The 25,969-nt window shown below is 33.7% G+C and overlaps 1 long non-coding RNA gene across 1 annotated transcript; it reads right to left on the reverse strand.

Moving 5' to 3' along the window:
* Nucleotides 1-9,364: 9,364 nt before the first annotated feature.
* Nucleotides 9,365-17,721, reverse strand: LOC107621513 (uncharacterized). The gene is made up of 2 exons (XR_001615839.3): nt 10,490-17,721; nt 9,365-9,902 (listed from the first exon to the last, which is right to left on the reverse strand). It is a non-coding gene; the product is annotated as an uncharacterized LOC107621513 (long non-coding RNA).
* Between the last annotated feature and the right edge of the window lie 8,248 nt (nt 17,722-25,969).

Consider the following 25,969-nt stretch of genomic DNA (forward strand, 5'->3'; position numbering starts at 1 on the left):
TACGATGGTTATTGTTTACAACTAACCTACACAGAAATGGGATGTAATGTTTGAGTGAAGAAGAAGAACTGGTTGGCTCTGCTAGGACTCTGACTTCTATTTTGTGAAACGTACAAATATGAATAGTCTTTATAACTCATAATTTCTAATTTCTATTTTTTTAAATAAATTTCTAACTACCATTTATATCTTAATAAAAAATAAATTATAATTTCCATGTATGTAGACCCCCTAGGCCACATAACGCTGTAACATGCCACGTAGGGAGGATTACCAACGGAGTCAATGTCAGAGTAATGATTGGGTAATTTCAACAAACGGAAGTCATTATTAATGGATACGTTTAGTAATTTCTTTTTTTTATGGATATGTTCGTCAGCATTTTCAACTTTCATAGGTAGAAATGGTAGTTTACTCTTAATAACATCATATCGTATCATTTCAACTATCACATTATCCTCCTGTATTGTATTGAGCTTGAAATGCAATCATTGAAATTCTCTAAACATTATTGAAGTTAGAATTTAACATCCATAATCCTATTGGACAAAACTAGTAGTATCCATACAAATTCATCAGGGAATCTGATTTGAACTACTAAATAATTACTAGGGGTGTAAGTTACCGAATTGGACTGAAAAATACTGCAAAACCGAACCGAAGATTACAACAACCGAATAAAAAACCAAAAAATCGATTTTTTTAATTAAACCGATCGGTTCGGTTCAGTTTTTGATTGGCTTGGTAGAAACCGAACTGAACCGAACCGAGGAAGATGTTCCATTGTGGTTCTTTTTATTGGTTTACCCTAAATTTGAATACCCTCACTCTCTTTTCCTTTCACTTGCGCAGTCACCCTTAGTCTTCACACAGACACCCACTCATCCACAGCTCACTTCCATCTTCCATTCTTCCTCCTCCATGCGGTCATGCCTGAGAGAATGAGAGCCTGAGAGAGCCAGAGAGCGTCGTCCACCATCAAGGAAGTCCTCCATCATTGCTCGAAGCCGTCGCAAGTCATCCATTCATCTCCGTCACAGACTCGCAGGCATAGCAAAGAGCAGCGCCGTCGTGTAGCCAGCAGCATCGTCCAGTTCGCGCCCTTGTGCAGTTCTGAGTCCACACTGTCATCCAGTCATAAGCCGTCGCAACAAACCCTAAGCCGTGGCAACAAACCTTAAGAAGAGCAGCACTCTAGTCGCCAAGCAGCACTTTAGTCACCAAGCCCTCTTCTGCAAAAAGCAACTGAACAATGTCTTCTTCGGAGGTTAGAATATGATTTTCAAATTTTTATAGTTGATTAAAGGCACACATATTAGTTAAATTCACAAATCATTATATTGTTCAGCTATTTTGCGAAGAATAATCCATTTTTTTAATTTCACAGAAGTTGACAAACGCTCTCTGTAGTCTGTACATGAAAAGTGCCTCTTTTATTTTCAAAATAAATCAACTTTAAAGTAATTAACCAAATGAATTTGTTATCAACTTATCAATTGTCATAGTATATCAAATTTAATTTATCCCTAATTGTTGTTGCTGGTCTCTTCTTAATTAGGAAGATGAATTTGATTTCTAATTTTGTCTGTGATTGTTGTTACTGGTTTGTGCTTAATTAGGAAGACAAGTTTGACTAAAATTATTGTCCTTGTATGTTGTTACTGGTTTGTGCTTAATTTGGGAGATGAGTTTGACTAAAATTATTGTTTCTGATTATTGTTGCTGGTTTGTGCTTAATTATTAGAAAGACAAGTTTGACTAAAATTATTGTCTCTGATTGTTGTTGCTGTCTCTGATTGTTTATGGTCATTTAAATTCTATTTATTGGCTTTAAAAATGAATTAATTACATCCTGCAGAATTTTTATTGCTGTTGCTTTTACTGTAATGTTTTTTGCTACGAGTGAAATAAAGCCGTTAGAAATTACCAAGCCCCAAGTTTATAACGACCCATTTGGAATCCTAGATGTAGAGAATTAGAAAGCAATGAGAAGAAAAAATTCTGTACTCGGTGAGTGATGATAACAACGTATGGTGATGTAAAATGATATGAAACCAAATTAGCTTTGCTTGGCAGCGAGTAATATATTCGGAGAAATCTAAGGCTTTTGATGCATCCAATGTTTCTTTGCTTCAGATGTGACTTCTTTAAAACTCTCTTCAATTTATACTATCTATCTAGTACCTGTCTTCTTCAATTTATACATGGACCTTGTGATTTTATATGGTTTTTTAAGGCATGACAAGTCACTTTAAAAAACAACATTTTATGTTTATAATTTATAATCTATATTATGTTTATGTTTATGTTTATAATCTATATTGAATTTTTGTTTTATTTTTGTAGAAATTACACCAACCGAGGAAGATGATGATGAGTCAGGTGTGGATTCAGATTAAGCATAGTGGCTGTTTGATTTTTATTTAGTTTAAAGTGGCTGTTTTGATTTTTAGTATGTTTTAAAGTGTGTTTGTTTTTGTTGTTTGCTAGACTTTTTTAATTATCTTTTTTTATGTTTAATTGTTGGGACAAGTTGAATTTGTATTGAATTTGGATGTGATATACTCTTGTTATTCTAGTTTATTGACGATTTTAAACTTCATTTTATGGTAATTTAAATTCTGATTATTAGCTTTAAAAAAACCGAAAAAATGACCGAACCAAATCGCTGTTAGTTCGGTTCAGTTGTCTAAAAAGCAGCAAACCGAACGGTTGGCATCATTGTAGAACCGAACCAATTACACCCTTAATAATTACACAAATTACCAATATTCATAAAGGACATAAGAGAATAAGAATAAGAATTAGGTAGCAAGTATAGTTGTCAAAATCGAACTGGTGATGGAACCGATCAGGTTACTGGATCACTAGGTTATTGGGTCACTGGTTCAATTGGTGGGTTACTAGTCAAACCGGTTAATCCGGTATAATTAAATAATTATATAAAAATTTAATTATTTTTTATTATAAGTTCTTTTATTTTGTTTTTATAAAAATAATTATCATTTTTAAATTTTAATACTTTATTAATTAGTTTATATTTATTTTATTATTATGTTATTATAGGTAAAAACTCACATACAGATGTTTTTATATGAAGTTCATATTTAAGAATCGTGAGATGATTTGATAAGTTTGACTAAATATCATCCAACGATTTTCAACTATCAACTTCGTATGAAGGCAATTGCATGTGAATCTTTAGCTATTATTATATACTATAAGTATTTATTGAAAAAATAATATTAATAGATATCATACAATCATGAAAAGAAAAAATAAATTATGATTAATAAAATTTGTTTGTTTATCTTTTTATTTTATATATATTTAATACAATTTATAGTTAAATAAAATATAATTAATTTAAAAATGAGTGACTTTAAAATTAAAATAAATTGAATATAAATAAAATAAAAAATTGCTATATGTATTATAATTTGTATATATATTAGTAAGAAGCATTGCAATTTGGTGGTACAATCATCTTTGTTGCATTCTAGAGTGAAAGGGTTTGAACCCCATTTTATCCATTTTGGAAAATTTTCCAAAATTCACAAGTCTTGACACTTGACAGTGCTGGAGCATATGAAACACAGTGGACATGCAGAACGCTAGTGCGTCGTAGGTTCTCCTTCAACTGCAACCCGAGCAGTTTGATTAGGTCCGGTTTTCACTGGATTTGACCAGTTTTTACCGTTTAGTGTAGCGTTTAAAAGGAAGAAGAGACAGGATAACTCGGTATTTTATTTGTTTAAGATAAAAATAGAGACTTAAATAAATGAAATTACTAAAATATATTTAGGATGTATTTGTTTTGTCATTGGAGAGGTAAAAAGCATGTTCAGATTTCTTAGATGCTTCAATTTTTGTTTGGTTATTTTTTTTTCTTGTGAACGCAGATGAGATTTTTGTTCTCAAACCCATTTTCACAGTAAGCAAAAAATCTTAGCTTTCGTGTTCACTAACTAGTATTCAGCTATTAATTCTAAACCTTTAATTTTTTCTTTCCAACCCTACCTATCATACATGTTATTATTTTATTTATGAAATTTTTATTGTTTCTCTTTATATGAATTTTCTTTTTTTATTATTTATTATTTTTATTTTTTTGTTAATTTTGGTTTAGTTTGACATTATACACTTTTATAATTGTGATTCTTGTGTATTATATTTGTTATTATCTTTTTATAATATAATTTATTGATCCCATTATACTACAAGAAAAACGCTAAGTGCCGTCGAATTTACCGGGAGATTGACGAAAATAATCCGTCGGTGATATATTTACTCGTCAGTAACTAATTACTATCGGATTTTTCAATCCGCCGGTAGGTATTGTCGGATTCTGCGACAAATTTTCTTTATTTAATCCGTCAAACTGTCGAAAAAATTCTGCCGGTAATTTTAGCACTCCACTATTTTCTTTCTCGCGTAATTACCGTCATATTTTACTCTCGATAAATCCAACTGTAAATTCAATTTTTATTTATTTTTACACAATAGGTGGTCAAATTCTACTTTTTTTATAGTTTAATTAGGTAAAATAAATTAAACAAAAAAATTAACAATAAATAATAATAGTAAAAAATTATAACATACTAAGAGTACCAAGAGTATTAGAAAAAAAAGTACTACATAAAAAATATACTAGAAAAAATAAAAAAATTAAACATAATTAAAAAAATAATATTATAATTTAATATCATGTCTTTTTTAGTAATTTATCTAAAAGTAATTTTAACTAATAAAGGTAAATACAAAATGGTACCCAAAAAATTTTTTCGCTGATAAAATGATATCTAACTTTTGCTATTGATAAAACGGTCCCTAAATTATTTTAAATTTTGAAAAATGGGTCATCGAGCTTGTCAGAGCACATCTCTAACGAGAATACTGCTGAGCTGGCCATCATATTTTGCTGAGATGGCAATATCTTTAAACTAATTACTTAGGTGTCATTATCTAAAAATTAAAATAACAATATGTAAAAAAATTTTAAATCACACTACGTTTACTCTAATTTTCCCAAATTTTCCTCCCTAACACACACTCTCCTCCGCAGTGCACTTTCGCCTCTCTCTAAAACCCCAAAAATTGTCCCAAACTTGATAATTTCATTGAATTCTAATTAAGTGAATTATAGACTAAAAAATTTTCTTAAACCCTAATTGTCCCAAATTTATAGATTAAAAAAATTCATCAATTCAAAATTTTGATTCACTAAAAATTGTCAATTACAGATTAATTTATAATTAAAAAAAATTAATAACAATAAAATCTACGTAGAAGAAAAAATAAATAGATTCATACACAACAACTCAGGAGATTTATTATTTAGAAAGCTCTTAATAACCACCACTTCTCTGTCTCTATTGAATCCAAGCAACAAGACAAGCATAAAGAAGCTATAACTACTAAGAAAGAAAATGAAAAGAAAGAGAAAGAAAAAACTTCTGAACCTAAACCTGCCATAAAAACAGACAAGGAGGTCGAGGGAGTGAAGTGAAAGAAACTGCAGTGGTTGAAGTTGAAGAAAAGATGGTGTATGCTCCATCCATTGATGATGGTGGTGCAAAAATCATTGAGGCTATTAAAGAGACTGTTATTGCTATCTCTATTTCAACAATATAGAATTCACATCCACCAGCATATAAAATTTTTCAAGAAGCCAAGGAGGACGGGTCATTGCAACTGGGAGATATCCATTTTAGGAATAGTTTTTGAGGAATTTTTTTTCAAGTTCGGGACAATTTTTCAAGGTTCTAGAAAGTGAGAGTGTGCATTCGAGAGGGAGGACTTAGAGAAATTAGGATAAACTTAGTTTGACTTGGAGAATTTTTACTTATTGTTTTAATTTAATCATTAATTACAGCTAAGTAATTAGTTTAGAAATGTTGCTATCTCAGTAAAATACGATGACCAGCTCAGCAGTATTCTCGTCGGAGATATGCTTTGACAAACTCAAAAGCACATTGTCAAATTTTAAAATCATTCAGGGACCATTTTGTCAATAACAAAAGTCAGATACCATTTTATTAGCGTCAAAATATTTCGGATACCGATTTGATTTTTACATCTTAACTAATATTATCCAAACAATATTCATTTTATAAAAATTAATTTCAGTATAGAATTGTCAAACATAAATCATGTTGATACAAATTTACTTTTATCCAAAATCAATTTTATAAAATTACTTTCATTCAAAATTCTTAACAAACACCAACCCAAACACATAATAAAATAAAAAACCTGCTACCCCTTTTTCTTTCCCCTTTCCTCTCTCTCGCGTGAGAATCCTCTCTTGTAACGATCCATAATTTTAAAAATATAAATATAAAAAAATTATAATTCATTTCATAAATTGGAGTTTCATATTTTAAAAGTTATTTTATTATAAATAATTAAATTAATTTTATAACTATTTGAGTTCAATTAAATTTAGATTCTTATATATATTTTTATTATGATAAAATATTTTACATAATTAAAACTATAATTTTATTAATATATAAATAATAAAAATTATATATATATATTTTAATTTAAGTAATTGATATTTTTAATTTAAAAACAAATTTTAGTTAATAATATTATTATCGAGTTCGATATCCGTCGATATGAATAAATATTGGTATTTCTCGGTGAACGTAGCTTTGTTAATGCTTTATCATATATTTTTTATTGTTATATTGCTAATGTCATTTATATTAGTAACTCATATATATTATTATTTGTGTTTTAATATATCCAACTTTCATAATTATCCATTTAGGATATTTATAACTTGAATCGCTAACTCAGCAGTTTAAGAACATGACACATGTCTCCTAATGTGACACATGCCCTTACAACACATATAATCGCATTTAATCTCATCCAAGAAAGGAAAAGAGAGACAGAGAAACTCCATGGAAGCCACAAACCTTCGGCATTTGATTTCTTTGAGATCTGTAACTCCAATAAAAAATCTAATCTGATAAAAGTATTCGTATTTTCTTTCTCTTCACGTTGATGTTACTTTTGTTCGGTAGAAATTGACGGTGGCATAACTTCCCTTCTCCTTGAGTTCGGCCAATCAGAGTTCTAGGAGACACAGACGATTTTTGACGTTTTTTTCTTCAACAGCTCGGTCAGAAAGCTTCTTCGAAATTTCTGCTGTTGTGATTTCTGTACGAATGTAGAATTTGATAATTTTATAATAATTGAATGTGAATTTAATAAGTGAATGTTCGTTTGATTGATTATTAATTGAATTTGACTGAATTTATGTTGAATTTTTGTGATATATTGATATTTGTGATTAATTTAGAGTTCGGTCAGTTTAAGTGCAGCCAAGAACCGAATTATTTTCATGAATTCGGGGCAAAAATGTTGTTGTTAATCAAGTGGAATTGATGAAATTTGATGATGACATTGAAATTTAATATGAAATGAATTGATGACATGCTTTGAGATATGAAAATAGTTTGATTTTGAAAACGGTTGAATTTTTAGTTGGTTTAATTTTATAAATTTTTTTGATATTAGAAATGGTTTTGATTTATTGAAAACGATTTGAAAGAATTTGAAAAAAGGTTTGGATAGGACCCGAAAAAGATGACAAAATCCGAGTTTTATGGAGATGCTGAATTCGACAAACCTTTCATTAAGAGTCAAAACTCCGGAAGCTATTGCTCTTTTGAGCTAGACCAGTCTCGCAAACATGGTTCGTTAGCTCTGGGGCTACAATGCCACGCTTCCTGCTCTAACCGCTACCAGTCATCAGAACAATCCGGATTAGGAATAATCCTTTCTCTTTCTTCAGATCACCTCCAGGAGCATTGGCGAAGACTGGAAAAGTTCATCATTCAGTGGTGGGGTCGGTCTTCATAGAAAAGAGGGCGTCGCCCAACGAGTGGCAGATTTGGATGGAGTCTCGCTCATAGATAGAGGAAGAGTACGCGCGCTAGCGCGCTACGGCTTACGTAGTTGATCGGATCAGATAGCCCTTTGGGCAACCAACCGCACATCAAATTCCGATCAATTGGAGGTCTGGCTAAGTGGCTTAAGGCATTGGTTTGCTAAATCTACATACAAGAAGATTGTATCATGGGTTCGAATCCCATTTCCTCCGGCACGGAAGTGGAACGGGCGAAAATTCGTTATAAAATTTAGGACATTTTTTGAAATTTTAATAAGCCGTGGGCTTTCTTTGTGATTGTACGAAGACGCCCGTAAACATGGAATGGCTTCCAGAAGAAGGGGTCATATGCTTCAGCTGGAGAATCAGCACCTGCAAGAAGTTATGTCGCTGGAGTGCCTTATCCGACTTGCGAGTTGAATTGCATCAGATACGAGTCGAAACCAACAAAAGAACTCATTACTTGCGATAGAAATAGGCATGCATCATCCCTGTCTGCATATTTTACATTTGGTTTGGTGTTGTGAAATGCTTGTGATTGCTTGAGTGTGTTTGTGATTTCATTGCTTATTAATTTAAACTTCTATAACTGGTTATTGTTCTAAATTCTTGTGCGGGACTATGAATTAAATTAAGCTATAATAATCCCAACTTAACTAACTCTCCCGACCCTACTAAAAACTTCTCAGTTATTACTCCTTTTTTAGTACGGTGTTATAAGAGCATAAAAGATTATGTTTATAAATTAAATTGTTAAATTTTATTTTTCCGTCGTCATTCATGATTTTTAATTTTTAAAAGAGCAAAATTTGTTTTTGAGAATCTTAAAATAAATCCATGTATTAACGCTATGTGTATATGTTCCTTTGTGGTTCAGTGATTTTAAATGAAAAATTTTAATTTTCTCAATTAAAAGCTTCAGTTCATATTAAAAAAAATTCAATATTAAATAAATAAAATTTAATATTAAATAAATATAGCATAAAATTAAAAAAGTAAAGAAAAATGACGCTCAGAATAATGATTAAACCATCTTCGAAGTAGGATTTTATCTTGGTTAAACCATTACCACTAGAATTGTTAATGAAGTTACCAGTTTCTTTGGAGTTTCGTGAATTCAATTCATCTTTCATCATTGGGTTATTATTGTTCAGCGGTTGTTCAACTTAATTTTATCTTAATAGAACTTCAGTAAGATTATGCCCGACTTAATATCTTTACGTTGAGTTACCAGTTCTTTAGAATTTTGCGAGCTCAATTGAGCGGATTATTGTTCAGCGGTTGTTGAACTTAATTTTATCTTACCAAACCGACTTTAAACCAGTATTAGTTTGCAGGTGCACTTTGCATTTCTGGAATCTCAATTACGAATTTACGATCATCGCCTGTTCAATTTTATTCCTATTTGGCTGGATGCTCTCGGCCACCGAAACGCATAAAATAATTAGTCCAGTAGTAGGGAAAGAAGACCAGGAGTTTACGTGGTTCGGTCAAATGACCTACATCCACGGGAACAATAATAAAAGCATTCCACTATAAGAATCCACAGTACAATCTTTGCAATACAGAGTGAAAACAGAAAAGGAAAACGCTAAAGAGAAAACGGCTAAACCATTTCTCTTGGCTGTAGGCAAATCTTCCTCCATGATGCGATAAAATACCTGAAACATATCCTATACACACGAGCACAACATATATCCGCTCTACTTGAAAACATTGGAATCAGAAGCAATGTAAAGCAACTCGGACGCATTTTATTAGGCAAGAACATAATCCAAATAGCAACTTGGGTCAAAACAGCAGATTTCAAGTTCAGCGTGCAAGAAGACATACCCATTTAAATAGATCAGCATGCATATACACAACGACGACAAAATAATGGAGTTGTGTCCAAAGCAGCTTAGCAACAGAACTGAACCACCAATAACCTTCGATAATATTGCATCAATTATCGCAAAATCCACCTTCAAAAGGTCACCAAGCATCCCAGAAAGAACTGAATTAAAACGAGAGTCGATGAGGATAACAATAGTTGAGAAACAATGCATAAACATAAACACCACACCCTTCTACCAGTCGTATACTGTTGGAACCAACACAACTCGTACATTGCAACATTTATTTTAGCGCTGATCAGAGCCTCCGAAATACCTTCCTAGTACCCCATTCAAAATCAAACAATGCGTATCAACCATTGCACACCCCGCAAAAGAAACCATCAGGAACATATAAAAAAGGCCTAAAAATCACAACTGCATGGCGACACTATCACCCATTCAGACCCAAATAGAAATCCAAATCCCAAAAAATCACTGGAATAGAAGATATACATAAAATTTACTGCAAAACTGCAAGAGATAACTGCACAAGAATGCTCCTTCAAAACTCAAAAAGCATAGAAATTGACTTGTAACAACCACCAAATAGCACCAACCATTCTGTAGTGTCAGAAGTTAAGAATACACACACAGAAGGGCTACTTACAAGGGCCAGTAAAACAAATTTCATAAACAAATCCACGAAAAAGACGAAACGGCTTTCCAAGACGAAAGTGAAAAACACAGGTGAGCAGAAAATGCAGACCTTAAAAACATCGTTCTGCTTTTACTTCTTCTGCTAGAGAAGATGAGGGGTGCACTTGAACCATGGCATACTACAGCAACCACTACATTTGCACATGGAAAGTATCTTCACCAGACTACAGATATCAAATAACAATAAAGATGCAAGACAGAGACAAGAATCAAAGAATCAAAACCAATTATCCTGCGCCCAGGAAAAAAACCACCATAACTGCTGTAGAACCACCAATCACCCCAACCATTCCCTGAACACCCTTTTCTCTGCATACAAGAGTACTCACTCAAACTGCACAGAAGTTAGTCCCCAATTCTCCAAACAAGAGAAAAATACAAAAGGCATATCAGAAAAGTTCATATTTCAGAAACAGCTACCAACTCCTGAATGCCACTGTGATCTTCGTTCCCCCAAGATAGAAATCAGCCAAAAATGGGATTCGCGAACTACACAGAAACAAGTTCGCAAAAAATGATAGTAAACCTCAATAAAAAAAAAACTTCATAATTCATCATGAATTATTAAACTCCTGAACCCTTTGCTACCACGGTAATATCCAAATCCCTAGCAACAAGAACATTCCCTCACCAAAATTCACCTGAGGCTACAACAAAATTCCATGCAAAGTTAAGAGGCAATCAAGTCCCCCGAGGAGGAAAATTAATATAGATGAATAAGAGCATCATTTCCATTTCAAACTTCAGTTACTTACTGTGCTAACCTACATTATAAAATTTGAGGTATTTTCACAAAGAATACTACTAACTTGACAAATCACAAAGAACTGAATAGAGATCTTCAAACCAAGAAGCATATAATCATAACACAAAACAAATGACCATGTCTAACCGGGTGTATCTGACCACCTTAAGATCCTGCATTCAAAATAAATGTAGAAGTAATCCAGACAAGAACCGCATGCAATCAATAAGCAGAAAAGGACGATTCACAGATGTAGAAGAGTAGAATAGATGCGAGTGTTTCTAGTGTATTCTTTTGTTTGTTGTGTGTGGTGTTGGGGGTAGAAGTCACCAGTTGTGCTGTAAATCTTTCACTACTCCAAAGTGATGCTAAGCTGATTATTTAAAACCATAGAAGGAATTGTGGTAGTGAGCTGAATATTTAAAACCCATAGAAAGTCGAAAGAGAGGTTAAGTTGAAGTGAGATGGTAAGCTGAATTATTTAAAACCCATAGGAAGTCGAAAGAGATGTTAAATTGAACATTTAAAATCCAAATGCAAATCCCAGCTCCTGCCAAATATAACTAGAAAAATGGACAAGATTAAGGTGAAAATACAGAAAAATTATAATAACCAGTTAAAAGTCACCAGTTAAACTTAGGTCTTCAAGACCAAAATCCAATTACAGATCCCAGATACTGCTGAATATGAGTGCCAAATGTTAGAAGAGAGAGAGAAAAAGTCAAGTTGAAAATCCAAAGAAAGAAAAAGCTTTTAATATAGATCCAAACAAAAGCTTTAAAAACCCGGCCCAGTTATACTCAAATACTTCAATACTCCAAAGTGACGTTGAGTTGAACATTTAAATTCCAATTGCAAATCCCAGCCAAACACAAGACAGTACCATAGAAGAACAACAGAGAGATAAAAACCCAAAAAAAATTTTAATAACCAGTTAGAAGTCACCAGTTACACTTAGATCCTTCAACACCTAAACCTGCTGAATATATTAGCCAAATGTAGAAGATCGGAAGAGGATACTTCCGATTCAATTATGAATCCCTAAACCTGCTGAACATGAAAGACAAACGTAGAAAAACAGAGAAGAAAAATTAAGTTGAAGATCCAAACAAAGAAGCTTTAAAAACCAGTCCCGGTTATACTTTAAATCCTTCGATACTCCAAATTGAACCCCAGCTCCTGCCAAACATAAGACACTGAACCCCAGAAGAATGGAAGAAATCATGGTGAAAATCCACAAAAGAAAAAATTAATAACCAGTTAAAGTCATCAGTTATACTTGCGTCCTTAACACCCAGAGTCCAATTACAAATCCCTTATCCTACCGAACGAAAGAGAATTTTTGAAAATCCAAACAAAAATGCAGCAGCTTTAAAAACCAGTCCCAATTATACTTAAATCCTTCAGTACTCCAAAGTGATGTTTAGGTTGAAGATTTAAAACCCATAGAAAGTCCAATTGCAAATCCATGCTCCTGCCAAACATAAGACACTGAACCGTAGAAAAACAAAAGAGATTAAGGTGAAGATCCAGAAAAACCAGTCACCAGTTATGCTTAGGTCCTTCAATACCCAAGTCCAAATACAAATCCCTGTTCCTGCCGAATATATAAGAGAGCCAAACGTAGAACAAAAGACAAGATTAAGTTGAAAATCCAGACAAGGAGAAGCTTTAAAAACTATAGGACAAAAATTTGAAAACCACCATTCTGAAGTCACTCATTTAGGTAGAAAATCCTAGTTAAACCATCCAAGAAGAGGTCCTTCAATATTTCAAAGTCGACTTACAATTTCCAGATGCTGCCAAACACATGGTACTCAATATGGAAGAGTGAAAGAGATGAACAGAAAAGAAGTTTCTAGTTATGCACAAAAAACAAAATCATAGTTGCAATTTCCCTAATAGAAAGTGAAATCAAAGACATCATGGTTACAGTTTCCCTTAGTAGTGAAGTAAAATCAAGACAAAACCTAATAACAGAAAATCCTTCAATACTTAACATGCAAGAACAGTTTAAGGCCATCACAACAATCCATAACAGTTTTAACATAATTCAGACCCCTCACAGCGTTCAAGCAAAATTCTCCAATTAAGGGTAGTGTGACCAATTATGGCAAACGCATATGCAGAGAGCTGAAAATAAATGAAAGAAACAGCTTGTCAAACTGATGGAAGACCAGATCAAACAAAAACACAAGTGTGAGAACCAATGGCACAGTTTGTTGAGAACAAAATCTTGCTCCTGAACCCCCAAAGTTAATCTCCAATACACTCGGTCGTTTAACTGCACAAAAGCATCTTCACGATTCAAATTCCAATACTTCATCCAAAGAGAAAACACCACCAAAAAAAGTTGAACTAAAATCAAATCCTCTTATCCTTATTAGTGAGACTGACAACTGATAACCCCCCCCCCCCCCCCCCACAACCGATGCACCGCGTGATTCTGCTGAGAGATAGCTGGAAGCATAAACAACTATACAATTCGTGTCATCGAATCCAATAACTTTTATGTGCTCGGCCAAAAATAAAAAGCGATAAAAAGCAAAATTGAGTATATATGATACTGTCAGCGACGACCAATAAGTGCTCATTAAACGCTTACTCTCCTATCTTGAAAGTGTGTCAACAAATAGGATGAGGGAACAACAGGTTGGGCCTATCGTCATTCTCAAAACTAACAATATACCGAGGTAGAAGTCACCATATGAATGAGTATGGTAGTCAAAAGTATCGATCGGTAGACAACACTGCAAAGGAACAGGAATTGACATGTTCATACTAAATACATGGAAAGAAAATAGAAGAGACAATAGAAAAGATCCGGGGCATTCAAACTCCAGGTACAAGTCACCAACTCCTCAAACTCCAGGAACAAGTCACCAACTCCACATCTAACTCGGTTACACGGACAATGTTAACGATCGTAACACTGCAAGAAAACAGGTTCAAATTGAACTTTGCACGAACCATTAATGCTAAATAATAAATATGGCAGAAAAATTCAGTAGAGAAGACATGTTTAATCTAGATCATGAGCCTGTATTATTTTTCCAGAGCTTTTTTCCAAATCATATCTTCCTTTTCCAAAATTCTAAATCACTGCAACCAATGAAAAGCATTGGAGGTCATAAACAACGTGAAACAACTATATAATCAAGTTATTTTTATAATATTTAGGGGATAGAAAGAAAAAAGAATAATATAACAAGGACATATCAATCTCGGAATCTTGAACAGTCTCGGTGCAATCCCATACCCTTCAATTGGTTCCTAAGGAAAAGAGAAACAAAAACCGATTTCCAAGCACGAGAAAATAACAAAGGAAATAACACAGTAGCAAATTTAAAATTTAAAAAAGCAAAAATTAAACAAATGAACCAGGCAAGTGCAAAAGCATATCACCAGGATGCACTCAACACCCATGATTGGACAACACTGCACAGGAAACCAACGACATTTAATTCAAATGCTGCTAGCACAGTAGGTTGGAATGAACAAAAAGGAAAGGAAGAGTTCGAAAAACTGTTTTAGGAAACTAGATTCCATTCACGGTATGCTTCGTGCTCAACAACAAGGCTACAATGCTGCATAGAATATAGCTACATTTTAATTCACAATGCATGCTGCTTTAATATTTAGTTAAATGATCAAGGAAATAAAATGTATAGAGAATCAGATTGCTTTTATGGAATTAGATATATGGTCCTCGGGTCTTGCAAAATACACTGCAAACCAAGCAAAAACAAGCAAATCTAAATCTCTCCGGGAATAAGAACAGTACAGAATAGGAGAATTTTCAGGAAAAAAAACAAGGATTCAGAGAGTTCTCAGTTTCTTTTGGGCAAAAGTAGAATTCATCCTCCAAACCCCAACAAAAAGCGAGCATTCATAATCCAGATAATGTCGCCTTTAACAATCAACAGCTGCATGAAAGAAAAGCCATGTTCAAACAACACAACTATCCCTGAACCAGATCATCAAATTAGAAAAGCTCAACCAAACTTCTGGGTCAAGAAAGATCTTAAACGAAGCCAACACATCATCCACATAATTCGCTACACCTGAAGAGAGAAAATCACAATTCCAATCCAGCAAACAAGAATAGCACCCTGTCCATATGTTCATCGCCTGGTTCTTTTCCCTGTGAAACTGTAACCATTCCCAAGATTATCGAATCCAGAAAGAAGCATCTTGATCAGCAGCTAAGTAAATCCAAAATCCACAAATCCAATAATAGTTCTATAAAAATTCACAGGAAAAACAAATCAAAGAACACTCCTCCCCAAGCAATATGAAGAACATCAAAGAAATGAAATGCACAGGAACAAAGACGCTAGACACAGAGAACACTAAAGCCAGTTAGAAGTCACCATTATACATGAATGCCTGTTGCCAAAAGTATGATTGGAAGACAACACTGCGAATGAACAGATGAAATTCAATTCTTTTTTTTTTTTTTTTTGGTGACTAGATGAAAATTCAATTGATATCTGCATACTTATGCATATGAACTAGCAAAAAAATAAAAAACCAAGAGACAAGAGATCCCAGTGCGTCCAAACTCCAGGTACAATGTTACTTGACCAAAACAATAGCACTGCAAGAGAACAAGTTCAAATTTAATTTTGCATGACCATTAACGCAAGATAGTTAAAAAAGAAAAGTTAATCAGATTATGAGCCTGTTTTTTATTTTGAGCCTTCCTGCCATATATCTTCTATCCATTATTCCAGATTTCTGCAACCAATTTAAAGCATTGCAGGCCATAAACAAGATAACTCCGTAATCAAACTATTATTTAATCCTAAAAAAAAATTGATGCATATGTTAGAAGGGAATTATCAATTTCAGAATCTTGGACACATCGCCTAAGTGCAATCCCCATATCCTTCAATCCTTCAATTGGTTCCTAAAGCAAAAAAGAGAAACATAAACCGATTTCCAAGAAGGACAGAATTATAAAGGAAACAACAAAGAACCAAAGCCAATTATTTAAATTTAAAAAAAAAAAGAGCAAAACTTAAACAAATGAACCAGACAAGTGCAAGAAACATATCGACCAGGATCAGACAAAACTGCATAGGAAACACATCCACATTTAATTCACAATGCTAGCACAGTAGGTTGGGAAAAAAATGCAGGGAAAGAAAGCTTAGAAAAACTGTTCTTGATCTCTATCCTCTGTATGTGTCGCACTCAAAACAACCACGCTTCAAGATGGACAACGCTGCATAGAATATAGATTCACATTTTAATTCACATGCATGATTTATAATTTATTTATAATTGAATCTAAAAAAGGGTAAAAGTAGAGGATTTGTTCTGTTTTACGGAATTAGATATCTAGTCGTCCATATCGAAAATTGCCGAAAATTCTTTCCAATATCTCCAATCTACAAATCTCCAACCTCCCAAATACACTGCAAACCAAGCAAAACCGAAGCTAAATCCCCCTACAATAATAGTGATAAGAACAGTCGAAGAATAGAAGTTTTAGGGGGAAAAAAAAAGCAAGGATTTGTTCTCGGTTTCTTCGGATCTAGGCAAACGCAGAATTCATCCTCCAATCACCAACAGAAAGCAACCGTTCACAATCTAGATCGCCTGAATAATCAGGAAAACAGTCCCGTAAAAGAAAAGCCATGTTCGACCAGCAAAACCGTAGCTAAATCTCTACACAAGAACAATAGTTGAAGAATAGGAGAAGTTTCAGAAAAAGCTAGGATAAAGAGAGTTCTCAGTTTCTTTGGATCTAGGAAGAAGCAGAATTCATCCTCCAATCACCGACAAAAAGCAAGCATTCACAATCGAGATCTCGCCTGAACAATCAGGCAAACAGTTCCGTGAAAAAAAGAGGTCATGTTCAACAACACAGAACCGTAACAGAACAGATCATCAAATTAGAAGAGCTCAAACAAACTTCCAGATCGGAAAAGATCTTCAATTCAGCTAACAGATCAACCAGAAGAATTAGCCACACCTAAGTAGAGAAAATCATAATTCCAATCTAGCAAACAAGAATAACACCCGTTCATATGTTCATCACGTAGTTCTTCTCCCTGAGGCAAATCCACAAGCCACAAATTCGAATACAGTTCTATAAAAGGAATCTGATTGTAATTCACAGCAAAAACATATTGAATGTTCTAGATCATGGATGAAATCTTGAAATCGGGAACCATAGAGAACAACACGAAGACTATTAAAGCAAATATTCACAAATGTGAGGAAGAGTAGAATTAGCTAAAAGATAGACTCAACCGAAACCATTGCACCAACGCTTTCAAAATAACCTACAATGCAGTAGTAAGAGAATTAAGAAAACGCAGGTGTTTATATACGAAGGGATGGGTGAGGATGGGCGGCTATGATTAACTCGGTGGGTGAGAGAATGAACGGTTCTGACTTCTGATGCGATTAAAAACATAGTCGCGTTGATTTCACGCGGTTTTCCTATTGAGGCGGTGGAAAGACGTTGAAGAGTTTGGTGTTAGCCTGTCAGCCTGTCAGGTAAGAGTGTTGAAGATTCGACCCAATCCGAAACTCGGTCCGGAATCAAGATATTTTATCCTGGTTTTTTTTTTTTTTTATCCTGTTTAAGTTTGTAATTTTTATTCAATATTATTTGTAGATTGATTTCCGATTACGTTTTAGGTCACCTGGTCTAAAGTTGTATTTTATAATAAAAACATATATTTTAAAGTCAAATAAATATATATATTTGTACTATTTACGAAAAATATTATTTTTTATTTAAATTTAAAATTTATTTAATAAAAAATATTTTTTGATATATTTAAACTCATATTTTTTTATTTATGCAAATACTAAATAAAAATATAAAATAAAAAATTTATAAAATAATTAGATTAATTAAAAAATATATAATATCCATAAATTAATGTCTTAATTTTTATTAAAAAATGTATATGTAAATTTTTTTTAAACATCTAAAATTTTAATTTATATCTGCAGTATTAATTATTGTATATTTATAGACTATAAATTTAATCTTGTATTAAATAAAATTTAAACATTATTTATATTTAAATTTTATTCAACAATAAAAAAATATAAAAAAATACAATTAATAATAAAAAATATTAATTTTTTTTGGTGACTGTAAAAAATACTAATTGATTAAACGCAATATATATATATATATATATATATATATATATATATATATATATATATATATATATATATATATTGTTATACATTCTTTTTTATTAATATTAAAAAAAATCTTTCACTTTGCATAAAAACTTATGATTGAATCACAGTAATCTTTATGAATCCTTATTAAATGTATGAACTTGTACGTTAATTGATTATGTCTAATAAAAAAATTAGATTAATTAATTGTCACTTAAAAATGTATGATAAAATAAATAATTTTGATTATGTATGATTTGTGAATAATTTAATTAATACATGATAATAATTTTTTTAAATAATAATGCATTCATGCAAATAATAATATAATAAGAATAATAATAATAATTATTGTTAATTATAATTATAAATTTATTTAATAATAATAATCATAGGTTTGATCTGTTTTAAAATAGAAAAACTGATATTTTAATTAATACTAAATTAACAGTTAAAATAATTAACAATTAATATAATTATATATTTATTATAGTCATTAATTATAGCTATTAATTTTAATATATTTTATATCTATAATTACTTTGTTTTATATATAAATTTATATTCATTAACAACTAAATTTTAATTTGATGAGTATTTTTTTTATACGTTAATAAAATTTTTAGTGCAACTGTTAATATTTTACAGAATTGTTTAGGTATTAATAATTTAAAATTATACACAAATAAAGCTACTATTTATTATTTGTTCGTGATAACTTCACATAATTGATTAAAATATTTGTCAAATCTTAAATTATTCTTAATAGATATTTTATTACAACGTTAATAAAATTGTTTAGTACAACTGATAGTATTCTTTAGAACACAGTTTTTGTTAGATTAATAATTTAAAAGTATAATTTACTATTAGCAATATTTTTTAATTTAACTATGGATTTTTTTTAGTTATTCTCATTAATGGTATTGTATTGACACACCAAAAGAGTGGTAGTTTCTAAAAAAAATATCATAATATATTATAAATATATTTTGACTATGAAAAATTTAAAAGAAGAACATTTAAACTCATTACTAATCTTTGAAATTACATTTTCAAGATTAACATATCTTTAAAAATTGAACCTAAATTGAGAAAACTCAATCTCATTATATTCTTCACTTCTTTAAAATGTTTTGCCTCTAAAATTTAGACTCATGAACCTTATATGTGACACTATATATAACTTTTAGTTACAGGAAATTAATTATTAATTATTGAAATTGATAATTATATTATAATTATTATCTATTAGAATGACTAATAATTAAGATAATTGACAATTGGTATAATTATAAAGAAGATTTTTTCAAAATAAGTTGAGAAAAGCATGGTTCTGAAAAATCGGACCGGACCGGTTGGTCGAACTAATTCAACCCGGAACCGGCAATGTAAGCGGTCTGGTCCTCCTTTTATAACCGCTCGAGAGAAAATCGTTGAAAAACCGTCGAACCGGCCAGTTGGACCGGATCAGTAATCGGTCGGTTTCCCTAATACGACGCCGTTTTTTAATTTGTTAAAAAAAAAAAAAAAGAAAACCCGATCCACTCGTGAACCAACCCACCTCTTCCCCCATTCATTCATCTCAATCCATCGTCGCCGAACCCTAGCCCTCTGAACCCTAGCCCTCCATCGTCGCCGCCGTTCTCAGGTTGTCAGCGCCGCCGCCGTTCTCAGGTCCTCAGCACCGCCGCTTCTTCCTCTTCTCCGTGTCCGGAACCCAGTAACTCGGCAGGTCTTCTTCGTCTTCGCTGGCTTCTCGAACCCAGGTGAGTGGCTCCTCGTCTTCATCTTCTCTGAACTTCTTCTTCAATTTTTGTTCCATATTTCTTCAATTCTTCTTGGGTCTTGGCTTGAAGTTTGGTTCTTCAATTCTTCTTCTTCGGTCTTCGGTCTTCGTTCTTCGTTCTTCGGTCTTCTTTGTATGTATGGTTCTGATTGCTGTACAGATTTGTATGTATGGATCGGCGCCCATCCTCCATTGGATTCGCCCTACTCGCGGTCGTCCTGTCGCCATTGCCTCGTCACGATTGTCTCGAAGGTCAGTGGCTTTGGTGTGCACTTGTTCTTCGATTTTGTTTTTTTTTTTTGAATCTCTGTTCTGAAATCAACAGATCATTGAATGATTATAGGGTTTTGTGTTTTGTTGAAGTCATTGATTTTCTCTGACTTTGGTGTGCTACTGTAGGTTTTGGGTTCTGGTGTGTTGCAGTGTGTTTTGTGGCTCTACTGTGCTGTTGCTTTGTGTTTTGATTGAGATCGTTGAATGATTATTTGATTTTTGGGTTCTGGCTTTGCTGTGCTGCTGCTGCTGCTTTGTGTTTTTGTAAAATTTGTAGATGATTATTTGATTATTTAGCTCAGGGTTGTATGTTTTGTGTTTTGTGTTTTAGATTACATAGAAAAAACCAATTACTTGAAACACTTGCACACAAACATGCCCAGAAAAAACAACTGCAACATTGAACAAAGTGTTCTAATATTGAGCAGGATTGGGCAAGTCGTAACCCTCAATAGCCTTGAAGAGAGCTTCACCCTTGGCCTTACCCTTCTTCATGTCTTCCTCGTCAGGCTTCACATCTCCTTTGGAGTGGAACTTCACACTCAGCTTCCCAATGGATTCTCTGTTTGGGTCCTTCTACCAACAACACTGTAGTTGTTCTGCTGCTGTTGCAATTTTTTTCTCAGTAAACTCATAAGCATTGAACTGTGCTGTTTTCCCTCAAATTAATTTTGGTTCGTGTGATTTAATTGGTGTTTAGGGTACAAAGTGAAACTAGTTAAGCATTACTTGCCTAGTCCAATATGTATGCTCTATAGTTCCCTAGAGTAAACATTTTGTGAATTCATAAATATCATAATGTTTCTTGGAGACAAATCCACAGAGGGAGCATTGTATAATCTCATGTTAACAACAGAGACAAAAATTCACCTCACTACACTATATAATCATGCATCCAAGCTCATATCTATTTCCAGTTAGTTTGTAGTTTTGTACTATAAGTGATTTGTACATATCATAGTAAAATAAAAAATAACATTGGTTACAATTGTTTATTGAAAATGTGCAAACTTAAGTCATGAAAGTTGTTTGTATAATGTGAGATCTCAATAAATAAGTAGCTTTGCATTGTATTCAATGATTATTTGAACCTTCAGTGTTGTCATCTTATCTATGTTTATGCTATTAATTCATCTCTACATGTTGCTTGACGTATTCTAAAATCGATCAAAAGGCATTGTTGTATCATGTCTTACTTATTTGTCAAGTATATTAGTATATTTTGTAATATTAATGTATTTATGTGATTAATTCCTCTTTTCTTGCAATTTACTTTTCTTATTCCTTATTCAAAACCCCAAAAGATACTTTTCCAAAACCAATAGCAACATACTTCCCTGCAATTCCTTGAGAGACGACCCGATGTTTGAATACTTCGGTTATTATTTTTATTGGGGTTTGTTACTTGTGACAAACAATTTTTTGCATAAAAGGATTCTTTGTTGGTTTAGATACTATACTTGCAACGAGGATTTATTGTGAAATTCTAAATCGTCAAAATCCGTTCATCAAAATGGCGCCGTTGCCGGGGAATTGTAAACCTGTGTCTTATTATTGGTTATTGTGAATAATTTTGCTTTTTCGTTTCTTTGTTAGTTGTTTCTAGTTTTAGGAATTTATTCTCATTATTTTCTTATTAGTTTTTGTTTTTACTTTATTTTGTTACTATGAATTCTCATCCATTTGGTTACGAGTTTGGTTAAAATTATGTTGTAGGGAATGGAAGCTACAATGAGAACATGCATCAAGGTTGGAACAATCAAAGATGGGAGGAGCCACAAGGATTTGATCAACCCTCTTGGCAACAACCCCCCTCTAATGCACTATGAGCAACAACCACTCTACGATGCATACCAAAACAATGGTTACGGTGGACCTTTTCGTGACAATCAACCTCCACCAATTTACTATGAGCAAGAACCATTCCGAGGTGCGTACTAGGACGATGGATATGGTGGACCCCCTTGTAGTTACCAACAAGACCCACCATATACTTATGAACCACCTCTTCAACATAACTTTGAACTATCATACTCACAAGCCCCTTTCCACCATTCGCCTCCATATGACCCCAGTCCATATCCACCTAACCAACTACCATATGAACCATATAAACCATACATAGACCCACCCCAATTCCAACACAACTACCCCCAAGAACCACCACCTCAATATTCACCATCTCCATATCTTTACCAAGAAGAACCACCTTCCTATTATGAGCCCTTTCTCCCAACAAGTGAACCCTCCTATCCAACTCAAGCTCCCATAGATGATACCTTTAGTATTATTCGTCGAGGGCAACAGGAGCTTCAAACCACACTCATCTCTACTTTCACTAGTCTCACTTCTACTCTCCAAGCTCTTATATCCCGTGTGGATCCATCCTTTACTCCCACCCTCAAGCTCTAGTGCACTTCCTTTTCACCCATGTCCATCAATCCAAGAGCAACATGATCCAAATTACGCTATTGACATGGAACAAGAGAGAAGGGATCGTCTTAGGGACGTAATGGATCGGGTTCATGCATACATACTTCAAGAGAAGTAAGAGGAGGCCCAAAAGGTGGAGGTAGGAGAGACTCTTGAAGAAAGTTGTCAAGAGGTGGAGGTCATCAAGGAGGAGTTGGATTTTGTACTAGAGCAAGCGGAGAAAGCCGAAATTATTGAAGAAGAGGAAGTGGTTGAAGACTTAGGAGATGCGGAACCTCCATGGGAACCTCCAGTCATAGAACCTCCCTCCAAGAGGCTTGAAATTGATGTTGAGGAGGGTGTACAACCACCAAGGCATATCATGGTTGAAGACTTTGAGGAGGTTGATCATGAGATGGGTTCAATAATTAATGAGTTTCTACCTACAATTGAACCCTCTCCCATTGAACTAGAGGAAGAGGTTAATGTTGCAGAAGCTTGTCAAGAGGTGGAGATCATCAAAGAGGAGCCCAAGAGAGTGAAGCATACATTGGCAAGGCTGCCACTGGAGATACTCCCCCCAAGCCATTACCATCCAACACAACATTCAAGTGGGTAAAATTCTTATTCTTAAACTGTACCTTCCCACTTGAATATGGTCTACTTGAAACGGATGGACAACTTAGAGCTATATGCGGTTTTAAGAGTAAAAGGGAGATGGTTAGCGGTTGGCAACAGCATCCTAGGTTCGTTATGGTTGGAAGCTCAAGGCCTAATTGTAAGGGTTGGTATAATTCTCAATTGATTGGGTCTAGGAGGATGTTTGGTTGCTTAAATGAGAATTCCAAGGCTAAACCACCCGGTTGGAACAATGATGATCAACTTGAAGACGAGTGTAGAAACAAGATTTGTGATCCTGGCACACAAGAGGATCAACTTTGGGAGCTCGAAGCTTGTAAAGAACTTCATCAAGGCTTGGTGAATTTATTTGGAGATGTTGAAGCTTATTGAAAGTCCAAGCGTTGGTGGCAGTTTCAAGATGAATTCAAGCACAAGCCACAATGACAAGGAGCTCCCCAAATGTCCAACTTAAGGACTTTAACTAAAAGTGTTAGGTGGGAGACAACCCACCATGGTATGATCTTCCTTTTTATTAGTTTTATTTTATTTTATTTTTGTCAGTGTTAATTTCCAATTCTGCATGTTTACCATTATTTTGCTTCATATTTCATAGGTAAAAAAAAAGAGGAATCGACGCGCAAGTATCTACAACGTGCACGAGTCGTTTGTGTATGCGCAACACATTGAAAATGAACAGAGAGTTGCGATGGAGACGCGCGGGAGGGGTGCGTGACGCACAAGCCACCCCACGCGTACGCGTCCCCTGCAAATTTTTGAACCCACGCGTAAGCGTCAGCGACGCGTACGCGTGGGCATGAAAATCGGCGTAAGGAGCGAATTGAACAAAAAGTTGGGCTGCCACTGTGCTGGAATCGCGCGAGTTGTCACGCGTACACGTGATCAACGCTCGCGCGTCACTTTTCTTCTTCGGGCACCCACGCGTACGCGTGGGCAACGCTTACGCGTCGCATGGCCATTTCAATTTGCACGCGTACGCGTGATGCGCGCGCACGCGTCGCGCCATGCTTTTCAATTCTTACTCCTTTCTCCTTCCTTCTTTCTCCTTCCTTACTTCCTTCGTCTTCATTTCTTTAACTTCTCATCCTTATTCTCTTTCATCCTATTTTCCTTATTGCATTTACATACCTTCACTCATTGCATTTTAATTTTGTGCATATTTTTATTTTCTTTTCTAAATTTGATACTTTTTCTTCGGTGTTGAATTTTCTTGCTTAACTGTTGAATATCTCTTGCATTATTCTGGTGCTTCATGACTTGTTTTATTTTAATTGGGTAATATTATTTAAGTCAATGCTAATCTTTTATGACACCTGTGTTCCTTTTGCATTGACATGAATTTATATTGTCTTTCATGACCCACTCTCTCTTCCCCTTTGTTGCAATTTTTTTGCACTATTGATATGCCATTTGCTTCTACTGTTTTCTCACTTGCATGTTGTAGCTACCATGTAATAGAGACCCTCATTATTTGGCATTAACCCACCCATACTTTATTTGTTTTCTTATCTTTATTTCTGGGTTACTTTTTTTCCCTTTTCTCTTCTTTCAGGATGGCCATAAAAAAGGGAAACGGAAAACTTTTACATGGGGCAACAAACAAGTTCCTATGCACATTCTTTGGAAAAAGTGTTAGTTGGAGCCACCCGTCCACTTGCACATCTTAGCATGCACCGAAGACGGTGCAATATTTAAGTGTGGGAAGCTCGATACCGACTTCCGTGGGTTAGTTATTTTCTTCTCAACACCAATATGTTATTTTTTCTGTTGTTAGATATGTTAGATTGCATGATAATAGTGCTTGCATGTATGTTCTGCTTGGTTGAAGTAACAACTTTCTTTTCAAGACCCTATTCTATAATATTTCACCAATTCAAATTAAAAATTTGTGTTAAACTTGTTTGAAGATTGTAATTTGGAACATGGTTTATAGCTAAGAACACACAACCTGTGAGATTTTGAGCTAAATTATATGGTTACATTATTTAACCATGATTTTTATTCCTGTGTGTTTTCTTATCTATGATTGCAATCTTTGCTTTGTTCCATTCTATATGTCCATTGTTTAGTGTATTTGCATGCATACATATGATTGAGGCCATCATTTGTTATTAGCTCACTTATCCCAAATAGCCTACCACTTCAATTACCTTTGTTCACCACTTTGAGTCTTTTAATCCTCATTTGTTCTGTATTTTACTACATCACTAGCCTTAAGTGGAAAAATAATTAATTACCCCAATTGAATCTTTGGTTAGCTTAAGATAGAGATTGTGTATCAATTAAGTGTGGAGAATTATGGGAACTTGGATTGATGAAATTGTGTTGTGTTTTATTGATAAAAGTATTGGGAACTGGGCTGCATACTCATGTGAGACCAGAAAAACCATGTGCATTGATATATTATGTTCACTTTTATGTTCAAAAAAAAAAGAGAAAAAAAGAAAAAAAAGCATAAATAAATAATAATACAAATACATAAATAAATAAATAGGGGACAAAAATTACCC

Source organism: Arachis ipaensis, chromosome B10 (genome assembly GCF_059453495.1).
Source record: "Arachis ipaensis isolate K30076 ecotype BB chromosome B10, ASM5945349v1, whole genome shotgun sequence".
NCBI lineage: Eukaryota > Viridiplantae > Streptophyta > Magnoliopsida > Fabales > Fabaceae > Arachis > Arachis ipaensis.